This window comes from Salmo salar, chromosome 06 (assembly GCF_965601325.2).
Source record: "Salmo salar chromosome 06, fSalSal1, whole genome shotgun sequence".
NCBI lineage: Eukaryota > Metazoa > Chordata > Actinopteri > Salmoniformes > Salmonidae > Salmo > Salmo salar.
In genome coordinates this window covers 76,381,811-76,398,089 of record NC_138296.1, presented here as the reverse complement: position 1 = coordinate 76,398,089, position 16,279 = coordinate 76,381,811, and the positions used below count along the sequence as shown (strand labels likewise).

Genomic DNA, 16,279 nt, shown 5'->3' with positions numbered 1-16,279 from the left:
GGTAATCGGTCTGGTAATTACGAGGCTACTCATCACACCACCTCTGTTGCACTCATTAAATGGGATGCACAGATCCTTCTGCCACAGAAAGTGTTGTTGTGCAGTAGGCGTCTGTCTGTCTGTCTGTCTGTCTGTCTGTCTGTCTGTCTGTCTGTGTGTTTTAGTCAAATCAACTATATATATAGGCTACTGAGCTTGTCTGATGCTTTAAGCACATTACGATTAAATAATTAAGACACAAGTTACTCAAGAGGGAGCCAGAGATCAAGATAGTTTTTCCTCCTTCTGGTTAGGCTGTTTCCGACCCTCCTCCTGCTGCTGCTGGCCTTAGCAGATTCTGCTGTTACGCTCCTGAAGTTGCAGGTCGATAATAGGCTACACCAGCTATCTCATTATCATGTGGTTAATCAAAATTCTAAAATGAACTTCTATTTCGAACAAAGTAAAAATAGCCTACATAAAGCCAACAAATAAAAACATTGCAGCCTGCAGGTTGACAATATCCTGATAAAAATAAATATCCTATAAATCACATTGGATACGCATGGCCTGTCTGCAAGGAACCTGAAACATTGTATTGTATCAACTATTAACTTTGGTCTGGCCTGATGCTGGCAGTAGCAAACTTGCAACATTGTATAAATATTCTGGGCCCTCAGAGTTTCCTGCACCAGTGAGCTCCAGACAGGATAGACATAGCTGTAGGCAATTTACGCAAAGAATAAGTAATCGGGTAGGCCTATTTTATGACGTTTCCCCTGGATCAGAGCATTACATTTTTTCCCTCCCTTTCACACGAAGCGGTTATCAAAAGAGAGCTAGAAAGACATTTCAAATAGGCTACGTTGAGGAACTACTGTCATTCTCAACGGATGTAAAAACAGACTTTGTTTACTTGCTGTTTGAGGTGAAGAAAAAATTACTTTGAGAAGCTCCACAGTGGTGTTAAGTTAACAAAATACTATCAGATCTTGGTCAACCAACAGCCTATTGACCAAACAATCGACCAGACAACTAAATGGGGTCAGACTCATTCTTATGGGGGACAAATTGCGTTTTTCTTTGACACTCCCTTCTAACTTGGCCTGTGATCATCATAGAGGGAAACAGAATGCACATCAAAACGCCAGATAGTCTTAGCTTTCAGGAATGGGGTCATAATAGCTCATAGCCAAAATGGTTCAAATGCTAGAGTCAAATTCAGCTTAAGAAAATGAATTCAACATGCCACAATGGCTTAAGAAACTGCCAGAAGTTTCTGTTTACCACAGTAAGCGTTTGATTCTATCTGTTCAGCTCTACCTTTCCTGACTGGCAAAGTACCAGTATGAGAAGTTGAATATACAGTTGAAGTCAGAAGTTTACATAAACGAGTTTTAATGACTCCAACCTAAGTGTTTCAACCACTCCACAAATTTCTTGTTAAACTATAGTTTTGGCAAGTCGGTTAGGACATCTACTTTGTGCATGACAAGTAATTTTTCCAATAATAGTTTACAGACAGATTATTTCACTTATAATTCACTCCATCACAATTCCAGTGGGTCAGAAGTTTACATGCCCTAAGTTGACTGTGCCTTTAAACAGCTTGGAAAATTCCAGAAAGTGATGTCAAGGCTTTAGAAGCTTCTGAGGCTAATTGACATAATTTGAGTCAATTGGAGGTGTACCTGTGGATGTATTTCAAGGCCTACCTTCAAACTCAGTGCCTCTTTGCTTGACATCATGGGAAAATCAAAAGATATCAGCCAAGACCTCAGAAAAAAAATTGTAGACCACAAGTCTGGTTCATCCTTGGGAGCAATTTCCAAACGCCTGAAGGTACCACGTTCATCTGTACAAACAATAGTACGCAAGTATAAACACCATGGGACCACGCAGCTGTCATACCGCTCAGGAAGGAGACGCGTTCTGTCTCCTAGAGATGAACGTACTTTGGTGCGAAAAGTGAAAATCAATCCCAGAACAACAGCAAAGGACCTTGTGAAGATGCTGGAGGAAATAGGTACAAAAGTATCTATATCCACATTAAAACGAGTCCCATGTCGACATAACCTGAAAGGCCACTCAGCAAGGAAGAAGCCACTGCTCCAAAACCGGCATAAAAAAAGCCAGACTAAGGTTTGCAACTGCACATGGGGACAAAGATACCAAATACTAATTGAGTATATGTAAACTTCTGACCCACTGGGAATGTGATGAAAGAAATAAAAGCTGAAATAAAGCATTCTCTCTAATATTATTCTGACATTTCACATTCTTAAAATAAAGTGGTGATCCTAACTGACCTAAGACAGGGAATTTTTACTAGGATTAAATGTCAGGAATTGTGGAAAAACTGAGTTTAAATGTATTTGGCTAAGGTGTATGTAAACTCCGACTACAACTGTATGAAACTTTGATTAAATTGAAATTATGGTTTGTAAACTTGATACACAGACAATGAACGCAATATCATATTGAAAGTGAATATATAAATATTGAATTTGAATATTCAATTAAACTTACATTTGATTTTAAAACAGAATGCAATATTCATTCAATTCTGTTTCAAATCAAGAAAAACAAGTTCAATTTATGAATTCAATGATTCAATTTGTGCAGTAAACATTCAAAAATATTAAAAACAAATTCAATATCCTAATACAAATTCATTGTATCCAACATTGTGCAAAACGTTTCTGTGAAAAAACAGGTTTGGCCACCTCAAACGCTGTCTGTTGCCTCAATCGTATCTGGACGTTCTAAATAAGTGTTCTAAATCACACCGGTTTGAGTGTACGCTGCAGGGAGAACTGTAGAATGATCACACCCATGTGTTCGTAAGCATCAAAGGTTTAACGTGGCATAAGTCGTGGCAAAATGTATAGAATTGCAGGAAATTTGCTTTGAAACTGCAAAAATGTCTCTCCACCCTATGGCAAAGTGTAGAATTGCAGGAAATTATCTGTACAGCTTCCAATTGTTACCTCCGCCTAGGGCTGGGTGATATATACCGTGTGACGATAGAAAAACGTCTTATCGTTTCATATTATGCTTATTTCGTTGTGTCGCAAATCACACTCTTTAATGCAATATTTTACATCAATTGGCTGACGCTTTGCGATATTTGCAACACAAACAAACATGGAGGAGAGTGAACGTGACACAGAGCACGGAGACACAGAGCTCGTACCTAAAACAGGAGCTACTTCAGTCGTATGGACGTGCTTTGGGTATGAAATGTCTGGACACGGACCAGAAAACCGTCCTCTGCAAAATATGCCACAGGCTGGTCCCAATAACAGGCACAAACACCACTAACCTCTTTTACCACCTACGCAAGAATCATGTGAAACAGTACGGAGAGAGTCTACGGATGAGACCCAAAAAAGTACAGTCGGGTGCTCAAAACAAACCCCTGACTCAGACGTTGTTTAGTTTGGATATTTTAGACCATATTCAAATTTTAGGCCTATTTACTTGATGTTTTCTACTTACCTTCTTAGATTTTATACATGAATATTTTGTTACACGCTTAATTGAAAATTTGTACAAAGGTTCTAAATAAAAGGAAAAATAATCAAATATGAGTAAGTACTTTTTATTTGTTGAGTATAATTCAAAATGTAATAAGAAATAGGCCTTTACATATGGTAATTTTATATAAACAATTTATTCATTGAATTTACAGAAAATGTGCTATATCGTGATATGTATCGTTATCGGGATATCGGAGATATGAGATTTTGGTGATATCGCCCAGCCCGAACTCCTCCCCATGGCAAAATGAGTAGAATTGCATGAAATCAGTTAAATTGCCAAACATTTTCTCCACTCCATGGCAAAATGTGTAGAATTCCAGCAAACTTGCTTCAAAACTGCAAATTCTCTGCACCCCATGGCAAAATGTGTAGAATTGCAGGAAATTTACTCAAATTGAATTATCTCTCAAATTTCACAGATTCTCACTCACACTCTCTTTACAAGGAGGATTAGCCCTAATCAATAGCTGGTAGCCGTCCCAAACAAAAGACCCCCCCAGCCCACTACTTGTGTTTAGTGTTCAGTTTTTCACCCTATATACACAGAATGGGTTTGTAATGGGACAAGTGTGAGAGTGTAAGTTTGCATACATACAGGTACACTGTGCATCAAACAAGAATGGAATGCAACAGGAAGTATATTTCTTTCATAAGAAAAGGTAATCGCCACATGTTCCAAATGAACACCATTTGTTTATTACAAACCGTTACAAATATTTAATTTCAATTTTAATAAGTGATCACCTAGTCTGTGGACAGTTCAGCTCACGTCAGGACAGACACCAGCTAATGACCACACGTTTCAGACAATAGCTGCTGCAACACACACACACACACACACACACACACACACACACACACACACACACACGAGTAGGTCGGCTGTTTGTCCCCCTTCTTCAGAGGAGAGGTACTGGTCCCAGCAGCAGGGCATCCCCTAAACCCTCCCCCTTTTACTGACCATACAATAATACTGCCCCCCTCCCCTACCGGTCAGTGCAGCTTACTGGTCACTGGTCAGTAGGTTACCATACAACGCTAGTGAACCCTCTCAGTGGGAACTCTAACTAGAGCCCCCACCCCAACACGTCTCAGGAAACATCCAGTAAGTAGTCCATCTCCAGCAGCACAACCCCTCTAGTACTAAGGGGACCCACTGACCCATGAAGGCCTCTGCCTCCACCCTCTCCCCCTAACCCCAAACACCGACCGCCTTCTCCCCTTGCCACATAACGAGCACCCCCGGCTAAGCAAATACACAACACCATTGACCAGCGCTCCTGCTCCGAAGTCTGGGCAGTTCATTAAGGACCAATCCCTACAGTCAGTCACAGCCTATCCTATCTGACACCCTCTCTTACCCTCGTTTCCTCCTAACTAATATAACTTTTACAACTCCTCCACTTTCCCTCTGGCTCTTCAGAAGCAAAACGATTCTTCTGAAAACAGCCCTCTCCACTTCATGGCTAACACAGGGCACCCACAAACACATGCACACACACACTTAGGGTTTGAGGGTTTGTGTGGTTGCCAGGATGATCGAGGCTATAGCGCTGTGGTCACCATGGTAACAGTCAGGCGCTCAGCTCACCCCCGAGCCTGAGGAAGGGAGTGAAGAGAGGCACCGAGGGCAGAGCGTCAATAAAGCCCTCTATTCCTCATAGCACTCAGACAGACAGACACTTGGAGTGGGGTAAGGATTCACACACACACACACACACACACACACACACACACACACACACACACACACACACACACACACACACACACACACACACACACACACACACACTCAGAGAGCTTGAACACAAGAGACCAACAAAACTTTGTGGAAAAGTTCTGCACGAAAGGAAAAAAGTGACTCGTTCCAACCCCCTCGGCGCTTTAGCATCTGTCCCAAGAGGGGGGCTACAGACGGGAAGGGGGGGGGGGAGGGTTGTTATTGCAGTCGGCACAGAGTGAGCGTGTGTGCGCTTCCTCAGACGACCTGACAGCTCCTTCGTTTTCCCAGCTGTGCCAGTCACAATGAGGCCAGTGTGTTTCTACAGTAAACCAGTCTGGGAGCAGAGGAGGAGGGGTTCAGTACTGAGGGCTAGATAGAAGGGGAGGGGTCATTTATTTACAGATACCCTCCTCTCCTCCTTCTGTGACCCTGTTACACTGTCAGTCCAGAGATGGATCACTTGTAGATCTGAGGGAAGCTCCATTCTTCTCGTCCACATTCACCTTATGTCACTGTAGGAAAGTCAACATAATCATTCATTCTGCATACCTCACCTCTTACATTCTCTTTTGATATTTGACTGTACTGTTTGATACAGTATATCAACATTCATTTCAACTACTTCAACTAAAGTCTAACAGTGCAACAAGAGTTTCATATGGGTTTTCAGAACAATTCAAGTCCATGTGAATAGCAGTGAATAAAAAAAATGATATCACTGAAACAGACCAATTAAAAAGCACTCTCCTCCACCTGGTGGCCTCCATAATGTGTCTAATTTATTTTCCTAAGATTCCTGCCTTATGAGCTTCCCATATTCCCTGAGCAGCGTGCAGCAGTCTGGCCACGGTGCCGGGACAAGTCCAGGAATGTCTGAGTCCGGGGGACAGAATTCAGACTGTGAATATAGCTCCTACAAGAGCAGGGATCCCTCGGGATGACCAGAGGAACTGGAAAACCCATGAGGAAAACAAGGAGCAGCTTCCGCCTTACAGCAGACTAAACAACAACAACGAACAGCAGCAGCTCTTTGACCACAACAGAAACTACCACTTCCAATACTATAAAAGATAGTAACTAGTATATTGTTTAGTATTCACATAAACGGCTTAATGAGTAAACAAATCACTACAGGCAGAAGAAGAGTGGAAATTAGGGAGGGAGGGAGGGAGAGAAGTGAACTGGGGCACAGAACTTAAAAAAGGGGCAAGAAAGAGAGGAGGCTGCCAGAGTTACAACTGGACATGGTAGTGTGTGTGTGTGTGTGTGTGTGTGGTGTGTGTGTGTGTGTGTGTGTGTGTGTGTGTGTGTGTGTGTGTGTGTGTGTGTGTGTGTGTGTGTGTGTGAGACTGTGTGTGTGTGCGAGACTGTGTGCGTGTGTGTGCGAGACTGTGTGCGTGTGTGTGCGAGACTGTGTGCGTGTGTGTGCGAGACTGTGTGTGTGTGTGTGTGTGTGTGTGTGTGACTGTGTGTGTGTGTGTGTGTGTGTGTGTGTGTGTGTGTGTGTGTGTGTGTGTGTGTGTGTGTGTAGGGGACAGACGGAGGAAGCTGTGTTTAGACTCAGATTAAAAATGCAGGATGAGGGTCCAGCAGGAAGAGATTGTGAAAGGGCCTACCTCTCCACCCTCTCTCCTCCACCCTCTCTCCCCCACCCTCTCTCCCCCACCCTCTCTCCCCCACCCTCTCTCCCCCACCTCTTCTCTCACTACTCCCACCATTACAACACAACTAAACACAGCCCCCTGGACATAGGAAGAACAGACACGTCTCAATGAAACACACACGTTTCCTTGGTAACTTAAGAGTTTATGAAACTCAAAATGTAAACATAAACAGTACTATTCTATTCTGTAAGAAGTTGAAATAAATCAAGGCTAAATATGATCCAAAGACAAATGACTTTTCAAGTTGTTCTGTCCACCTCCGTGTGTGACGCAGTTTGGCTGGATGCCCCAGTTACCCCTCTCACAATAAGGACACTCGCGCGCGCACACACACACACACACACACACACACACACACACACACACAGCCGCCCCCCCCCCCCCCACACACACACACACACAGCCGCCCCCCCCCCCCCCCCCCCCCACACACACACACACACACACACACACACACACACACACACACACACACACTAGTGTTCGAAAGGTGAGATAGTCGAGTGTGAGGTTGACAGACAGCAACAACAACATGAAAAAACAGGCCAAAGCCCTATCAATCCATCATTATCCTCCACATCAAACAAATCAATCACATTTCAAATCATAGAAGGCTTACAACATTAAGATCCAGACACACGTCTTCATTCCATTTCAATAAAACAAGACAAAAAACCCACTAACATCTCAATACATTATACTACAACAACCCTCCATCACACACATCCTAGCACTCTAAACATAGGATACTGTAGCTGCCAACCTGCAGCCCCGCATGATCATACACACAAACATGAAGCTTCAGAGAACCAGAAGGATGTATACACTGTTGGACACTAGTAGACACTAGACAGTGACACACAAACACACACACCTTTACCTTAACTGCAGAAGAGAGGATAGATGCTATAATACCAATGGACTGACATCTAATTAAAGGGGGATCCAAGGCTACCATAAGCTCCAGGCTAAATTAAAACCTTGGACAGAGTCCTTTCAGATCAGAGCAGCCCAGGCGCATCAACCACCACAATGATGACTCAATGAGACTCGGGCAGGGGAAAACCATGAGTTAATGTAAAGGAGACTCGTGTTGAGATCAGCTTCAGCATCACACATTATAGCTTATATTTCAGCCTTACAAATTCACTACTTTAAAACTGATATACACTTTCAAAAAGACCTCTGCTGTGAATCTCCCTGACAAAGTCTGATTCATAGTCACACCATATAAGTGTACAGTATATATCGATATTACAGAACAACAGCATTAGGAAGTCCCTCCTCACCTTTGAGACTGTTCCAATGGCTAGTCTTTCCGTTGGGCAGCCAGTCGCTGATGATATCCCAGTATCCTTTAACTGTTTAGGTCCATCTCTACGCATCGGGAAGTTTTGCCTCACACACACACTAAAACTCGTACACGCTCTAAAGCGGAAAGCTATTCTGTATATTGGGATGGTCAGTGGAAAGACAGGTCTCCACCTCTATGAGGTCAGTCAGCTCAGAGAGAGAGGGGAGAGAAGCGAGGTGAGCAGATGGGAGCGGAACAGAAAGGAGCAGAGCCGACTGGGAGGGGAGAGAGAAGGGAGCGTTCGTCCAGCCAGCCCACATCCTGACCAATTACTGCTGCAAGAGAAACCTCTCTCTTTCACTTTCTCTATCACACTCTCGCTCTCTCCATCACTCTCCCTCTCACACGTGCTCCCTCTCACACGCACGCGCACCCTCTCACACGCACGCGCACCCTCTCACACGCACCCTCTCACACGCACGCGCACCCTCTCTCTCACACACACGCACCCTCTCTCACACACACGCACCCTCTCTCTCACACACGCACCCTCTCTCTCACACACGCACCCTCTCTCTCTCTCACACACGCACACACACACACACACACACACACACACACACACACACACTCCCTCTCACATGCTCCCTCTCTCTCTCACACACGCTCCCTCTCTCTCACACACACACACACACACACCCTCTCTCACACACACGCACCCTCTCTCTCACACACACACACACTCCCTCTCACATGCTCCCTCTCTCTCACACACGCTCCCTTTCTCTCTCACACACACACACGCTCCCTCTCTCTCACACACACGCTCCCTCTCTCACACACATGCACCCTCTCTCACACACACGCACACACACACACACACACACACACACACACACACACACACACACACACACACACACACACACGCTCCCTCTCACATGCTCCCTCTCTCTCACACACACGCTCCCTCTCTCACACACACACACCCTCTCTCTCACACGCGCTCCCTCTCTCTCACACACACCCGCTCCCTCTCTCACACACCCGCTCCCTCTCTCACACACACGCTCCCTCTCTCACACACACACACACGCACGCGCTCCCTCTCTCACACACACACACGCGCTCCCTCTCTCACACACACACACGCGCTCCCTCTCTCACACACACACACGCGCTCCCTCTCTCACTCACACACGCGCTCCCTCTCTCTCTCTCACGCGCTCCCTCTCTCTCTCTCACGCGCTCCCTCCCTCCCTCTCTCACGCGCTCCCTCCCCCTCTCACGCGCTCCCTCCCCCTCTCACGCGCTCCCTCCCCCTCTCACGCGCTCCCTCCCCCTCTCACGCGCTCCCTCCCCCTCTCACGCGCTCCCTCCCCCTCTCACGCGCTCCCTCTCACTCAAACACACGCACGCGCTCCCTCTCACTCAAACACACGCACGTGCTCTCCCCCCCTCACATGCTCCCCTCCCCCCTCACACGCGCTCTCACGCGCATGCTCCCCCCCCCCCTCTCGCCCCCCCCACCGCTTGCGCTCCGCCCCTCTTGCTCGCACGCTCCCCCCCCCCTTGCGCACGCATCTCTCTCGCATTACTTAGTTTTATTTCACAGTAGAGCCCCCTGTCACCGTCAACATGCCTCAGATAGTGCTTTTGTCCCACCCCCACACATGCAGAGACCTCACCTGGCTTAACTAGTGCCTCCAGAGATGCAACCTCTCTCATCGTCACTCAATGCCTAGGTTTACCTTCACTGTGTTATTGACTGTATGTTTGTTTATTCCATGTGTAACTCTGTTGTTTTTGGTCACACTGCTTCGCTTTATCTTGGCCAGGTTGCAGTTGTAAATGAGAACTTGTTCTCAACTGGCCTACCTGGTTAAATAATGGTGAAATAAATCAAATAAAAAACATACCTGCATATCTGAGTGAATAGTCATTGTGAGTAGTAGGGACTCATTGTTCTGAATCCTCAGCGTAGTGTGCACAGCCAAGCCAGAGGAAAGTCCCCTCACTGAGAGCCAACAGCGTTCCTCACTCCTGACTTCAACAAGGCTGCCTGGGATCAGATACCTCACAGCCCAGTTCCCAACACCAGTTCACTTCCTCATTTCCATGTTCTCAGTGAAGGATTTTCATTTTCTAGAAATATGAAACTGTTAGGATGCCAGTCCTTGGACTGAACAATTATCCTTCTGGGGAAATCCCTCATGCACTGTATGTATGCACATGCATGTGTCACACACACACACACACACACACACACACACACACACACACACACACACACACACACACACACACACACACACACACACACACACACACACACACACACACACACACACACACACACACACACACTACAGTGAGTAATGTTAACCATTGACTCTGACATATAGTCTGTGGCGATCCGACCATAGCCATCCATACTCTGTGGGCAGAGAGGATATGGGTCACCAGCTGTTATCTTAACCTGTATAATCACCAGGCTGCCACACCCAGAGAGCAGGGAATAACACCCTCACAATACACAACAGCCTACACCCTCACAATACACAACAGCCTACACCCTCACAATACACAACAGCCTACACCCTCACAATACACAACAGCCTACACCCTCACAATACACAACAGCCTACACCCTCACAATACACAACAGCCTACACCCTCACAATACACAACAGCCTACACCCTCACAATACACAACAGCCTACACCCTCACAATACACAACAGCCTACACCCTCACAATACACAACAGCCTACACCCTCACAATACACAACAGCCTACACCCTCACAATACACAACAGCCTACACCCTCACAATACACAACAGCCTACACCCTCACAATACACAACAGCCTACACCCTCACAATACACAACAGCCTACACCCTCACAATACACAACAGCCTACACCCTCACAATACACAACAGCCTACACACTCCGTACAAACACTGCCTTTAAAAACATATATCTCTATATGTGTACGACACTAGGGCTGTGACGATGATGGAATTTTGGATGACTTATTGGTCAGCCAGATGACTGCGGACACGTTATATATCATTTGAACAGCACGATTTAGTTTTAAAGACGCACATTTTCTCCTCTGCTCCTGACGCCACTCCTGACTGCAGGGAAGGGGCAGTGCCTAGGCAACCAAAGACTTGTTTGCTACAACACCTTGCTTGTTTGAGCAAGGAGCAACAAAGCGTCATCACGTTGTAAAGAATCCATGTTAACGCAGAAAAGGACACCGCACAAATACTGGCCGTCCCATCTACAGTCAGCCCCAAAAAACATTATGTTGGTTATTTTCATTTCAAGACGGTCTTCATCCATAATCAACGGTTACCCAATTATACGGCAATTGTGCCAGGCCTGTACGACACACAATACCCCAGAACTACAAGAGATGAGGAGAATAATAGATATTAGCTGGTGCTTATGATATCCTTGGGCAATTTCCATGGTTGGGCTCCAGAATAATGTATTAGCACAACACAGAATGCCAAAGATGGGGAGTGAAGATTATATAGCCTAAACAACACAATAAGGACTGCTCCTGAGCGGTGGAATGGAGACGCCCCAAGGGTCTTATTATGAGGGGAATACTAGAATGACCTACAGAGAGGCAGATAGTGCATCCATTGACACAATGTTTTGACTACTTATATCATATGATCTACCTAACACGTGCACCATCTGAGAATATAGATGCATTTGGGAGAGACATTTACCATCTAAGGTAGGTTAGGAGTGTAGGAGTCAAAAGGCACCCACCGTCATTGGCTGCGCACGTGTTTGTCACAGAGAGGTGAGATATTGCAGCACACTAGAGGTGGTATTGGTGGAAAATCAGTGGCCAGTCAAAATAAACCCCTAATATAAATGTAATGAGGAGCGAATAACAGCCTCGGACTCGCCCCAAACTTCCACAGGAAACGCCTCCCCACCCCTTCCTGTCCCGCTACGGATGTGATTAAGGAATCAAATAGGAAGTGATGTCATCCACCTGGGACATGAATCATCTCCATTTAGTAGCATTGTCACTCCAGAGGAGTCAGTGGAAACCACATCCTTTCATTGGCTCTCTAATCAGGGATCTTTTCATTCTAATGCGTTGTTCTGATGGTATCATTTAGCACATCTCATTGTTTACTTCCTGGTTCTGCTGAATGAGCTCTCTAATCAGGGATCTTTTCATTCTAATGCGTTGTTCTGATGGTATCATTTAGCACATCTCATTGTTTACTTCCTGGTTCTGCTGAATGAGCTCTCTAATCAGGGATCTTTTCATTCTAATGCGTTGTTCTGATGGTATCATTTAGCACATCTCATTGTTTACTTCCTGGTTCTGCTGAATGAGCTCTCTAATCAGGGATCTTTTCATTCTAATGCGTTGTTCTGATGGTATCATTTAGCACATCTCATTGTTTACTTCCTGGTTCTGCTGAATGAGCTCTCTAATCAGGGATCTTTTCATTCTAATGCATTGTTCTGATGGTATCATTTAGCACATCTCATTGTTTACTTCCTGGTTCTGCTGAATGAGCTCATGTCAGATTATGATGAACTTTGGAATTAGATTGTGTGTGACAGCAGTATAGAGAGATAACGTCATTGAATGAGTAAGCAAAATTTCAAGTGAAGAGGTCGACCATTTCAGGCCAAGCATGCACGCACGAAAATAACAGACAAGCAGTTTGAGACATTTTCTATAAAAACATTTTTAAAAAGGGAGTACCTAGGGAGTACTAATTCCCTCTCAAATACACCACACTATAGATGTGTAATTGGGCATCAGAGGGAACCCATGTGTTTGCTATTAAAATGTAAAACCTATATTACAGTGTAGAACAGAGTAGGCCACAACGCTACCACAGAGCTGTTCTCATGAAAACAGCCTTCTCAGTAATCCTGGCCAAAATTCATTAGTGCCTGTTGAGTTTTGGTGAAGTTTCCTCCATTTGCTGGTGGTGAAGAGGGGGTAAAGCTAAAATCGTACGCATGTGTGCTACTGTTTGATAGCGAGTGTATTTGTGCATGCCCCAGATCAAGAAGCGGGAGGAATGTTGGCAGTTTGCTTTTCACCTACAGTATGGGGGGTTATATTCTCTGATATTAATCCTAGGTTAACACCCCTGGTTTCCAATGCTGCCAGTGAACAGTGAAAACACATGCAACCTGGCCCTCTGCAGACCGGCCCTCTGCAGCCTTCAGGGAACCTAAGATGTCATTGTGAACAAAAGGCGCCCTGAAAACTGTCCAACTGAGAGGTCTATTATTTACAGTACCAAAAGAAACTCGCTCTCCCTCTCTCTCTTTAGCGTTCCCTCCCCCTCTCATTCTTCCTCACCCTCTCCCAAATGAGGAGGAAACAGTGGATTTTCTGACCAGAACAGGCCACAGAGGGAGGAAGCCCTTCTCTACAGCGGCAATATAAACCCCAGAGTTATTCACAACACAGAGACATGTTTATGCTGATGTGTGGACTTTGTTAGCCATGATTCAGAGTAGCGAAGAGCGGGGTAAGTTGAGCCAAAGGGGTAAGTTGAGCCACCCTTGTTTCTAGGAAACCATACACAAAATTGATAATTTGACCAAATAACATCCTGAAATACATTGAGTGTACAAAACATTAGGAATACTTGCTCTTTCCATGACAGACTGACCGGGTGAATGCAGGTGAATCTACACTATATATACACACACCAAAGTATGTGGACACCATGTCAAATGAGTGGACTCGGCTATTTCAGACATACCCGTTGCTGACAGGTGTATAAAAAAAATAAATAAGAAATCGGGCACACAGCCATGCAATCTCCATAGACAAACATTGCCAGTAGAATGGCCTTACAGAAGAGCTCAGTGACTTTCAACGTGGCACCGTCATAGGATGCCACCTTTCCAACAAGTCAGTTTGTCAAATGTCTGCCCTTTTAGAGCTGCCCCGGTCAACTGTAAGCGCTGTTAATGTGAAGTAGAAAAGTCTAGGAGCAACAACGGTCCAGCAATAGGGCACACAAGCTCACAGAACGGGACAGCAGAGTGCTGAAGCACGTAAAAAAATCGTCTGTCCACGGTTGCAACACACACTACCGAGTTCCAAACTGCCTCAAAGCAACGTCAGCATAATAACTTTTCGTTGGGAGCTTCATGAAATGGGTTTTCATGCCACGCGTCGGCTGGAGTGGTGTAAAGCTCGCCGCCATTTGACTCTGGAGCAGTTCTCTGGAGTGATGAATCACCCTACACCATCTGGCAGTCCGACGGACAAATTTGGGTTTGGCGGATACCAGGAGAACTCCACCTGCCCGAATGCATAGTGCCACCGTAAAGTTTGGTAGAGGAGGAATAATGGTCTGGGGCTTCATGGTTTGGGCTAGGCCCCTTAGTTCCAGTGAAAGGAAATCTTAATACTCCAGCATACAATGACATTCTAGACGATTCTGTGCTTTCAACTTTGTGGCAGGCCCTTTATTGTTTCAGTATGACAATGCCTCAGTGCACAAAGTGAGGTCCATACAGAAATAGCTTGTCGAGATCAGTGTGGAAGAACTTGACTGGCCTGCACAGAGCTCTGACCTCAACCCCATCGAACACCTTTAGGATAAATTGGAACGCAGACAGCGAGCCAGGCCTAATCGCCTAAAACCGGTATTCCCAAACTGGGGTACTTGCAATGCCGTCGGAGGTACGCCAAATCAAAATGTGATTCACATTTAAAAAAATATGTAATAAATACAAATAAATCTTCACATTTTCAAACAGTCCATTTATATTTTCCAACGGGGCTATACATTTGTGTGAGGTTTTTTTCCTCACCTGAGTAGCCTCGTTTCACTGCCAAAAATAAAATGAAACCATCTAGTGTTCAGCGAAATAACAACACAATGTCAAATACAGGTAGCCTAGTCAAATAATTAACATCCAATCACAATAACCGTTACTCTCTCGCGGGAATTCCACTAACGGTCCGTATGTAGCCAAATGTAGCTGCTGCTCATGTTGGTATCTGTACTGATGGCGCAAAAGCCATGATGACAGGGAGACATAGTGGAGTGGTAACACGCGCGCAAGCAGTTGTTCCCGATGCAACTTGGGTACACTGCAGCATCCGCCGAGAGGCTCTTGCTACCAAGGGAATGCCTGGCAGCTTGAAAGACGTTTTGGACACTACAGTGAAAATGGTCAACTTTGTTAAAGCAAGGCCCCTGAACTCTCGTGTATTTTCTGCACTGTGCAATGATATGGGCAGTGACCATGTAACGCTTTTACAACATACAGAAGTGCGCTGGTTATCAAGGGGCAAAGTATTGACATGTTGTTTTGAATTGAGAGACGAGCTTAAAGTTTTCTTTACTGACCTTCATTTTCACTTGTCTGACCGCTTGCATGATGACGAGTTTCTCACACGACTGGCCTGTCTGGGTGATGTTTTTTCCTGCCTGAATGATCTGAATCTAGGATTACAGGGACTTGCAACTATATTCAATGTGTGGGACAAAATTGAGGCTATGATTAAGAAGTTGGAGCTCTTTTCTGTCTGCATTAACAATGACAACACACAGGTCTTTCTATCATTGTATGATTTTTTGTGTGCAAATGAACTGAAGCTTACGGACAATGTCAAATGTGATATAGCGAAGCACCTGAGTGAGTTGGGTGCACAATTACGCAGGTACTTTCCCGAAACGGATGACAAACAACTGGATTCGTTATCCCTTTCATGCCCTGCCTCCAGTCCACTTACCCATATCTGAACAAGAGAGCCTCATCGAAATTGCAACAAGCAGCTCTGTGAAAATGTAATTTAATCAGAAGCCACAGCCAGATTTCTGGATTGGGCTGCGCTCACAGTTTCTTGCCTTGGCAAATCGAGCTGTTAAGACACTGATGCCCTTTGCAACCACGTACCTTTCTGAGAGTGGATTCTCGGCCCTCACTAGCGTGAAAACTAAATACAGGTACAGACTGTGTGTGGAAAATGATTTAAGACAGACTCTCTCCAATATGCAGCAGGTAGCCTAGTGGTTAGAGCATTGGGCCAGTAAC

At 45.2% G+C, this 16,279-nt stretch overlaps 1 protein-coding gene across 2 annotated transcripts in view; it reads right to left on the bottom strand.

The window, feature by feature from the left end:
- Nucleotides 1-16,279, bottom strand: part of LOC106607972 (pleckstrin homology domain-containing family G member 1) — a 130,563-nt gene that overhangs the window by 66,464 nt on the left and 47,820 nt on the right. Inside the window, exon 1 of one of the 2 annotated variants that reach the window (XM_014205511.3) lies at nucleotides 8,204-8,546. The exons of the other annotated variant lie outside the window; for it this stretch is intronic. The gene's annotated coding sequence lies outside the window, so the exon portion shown is untranslated. Of the gene's footprint in view, nucleotides 1-8,203; nucleotides 8,547-16,279 lie in introns of those variants that run through there. 2 annotated transcript variants of the gene reach the window in all.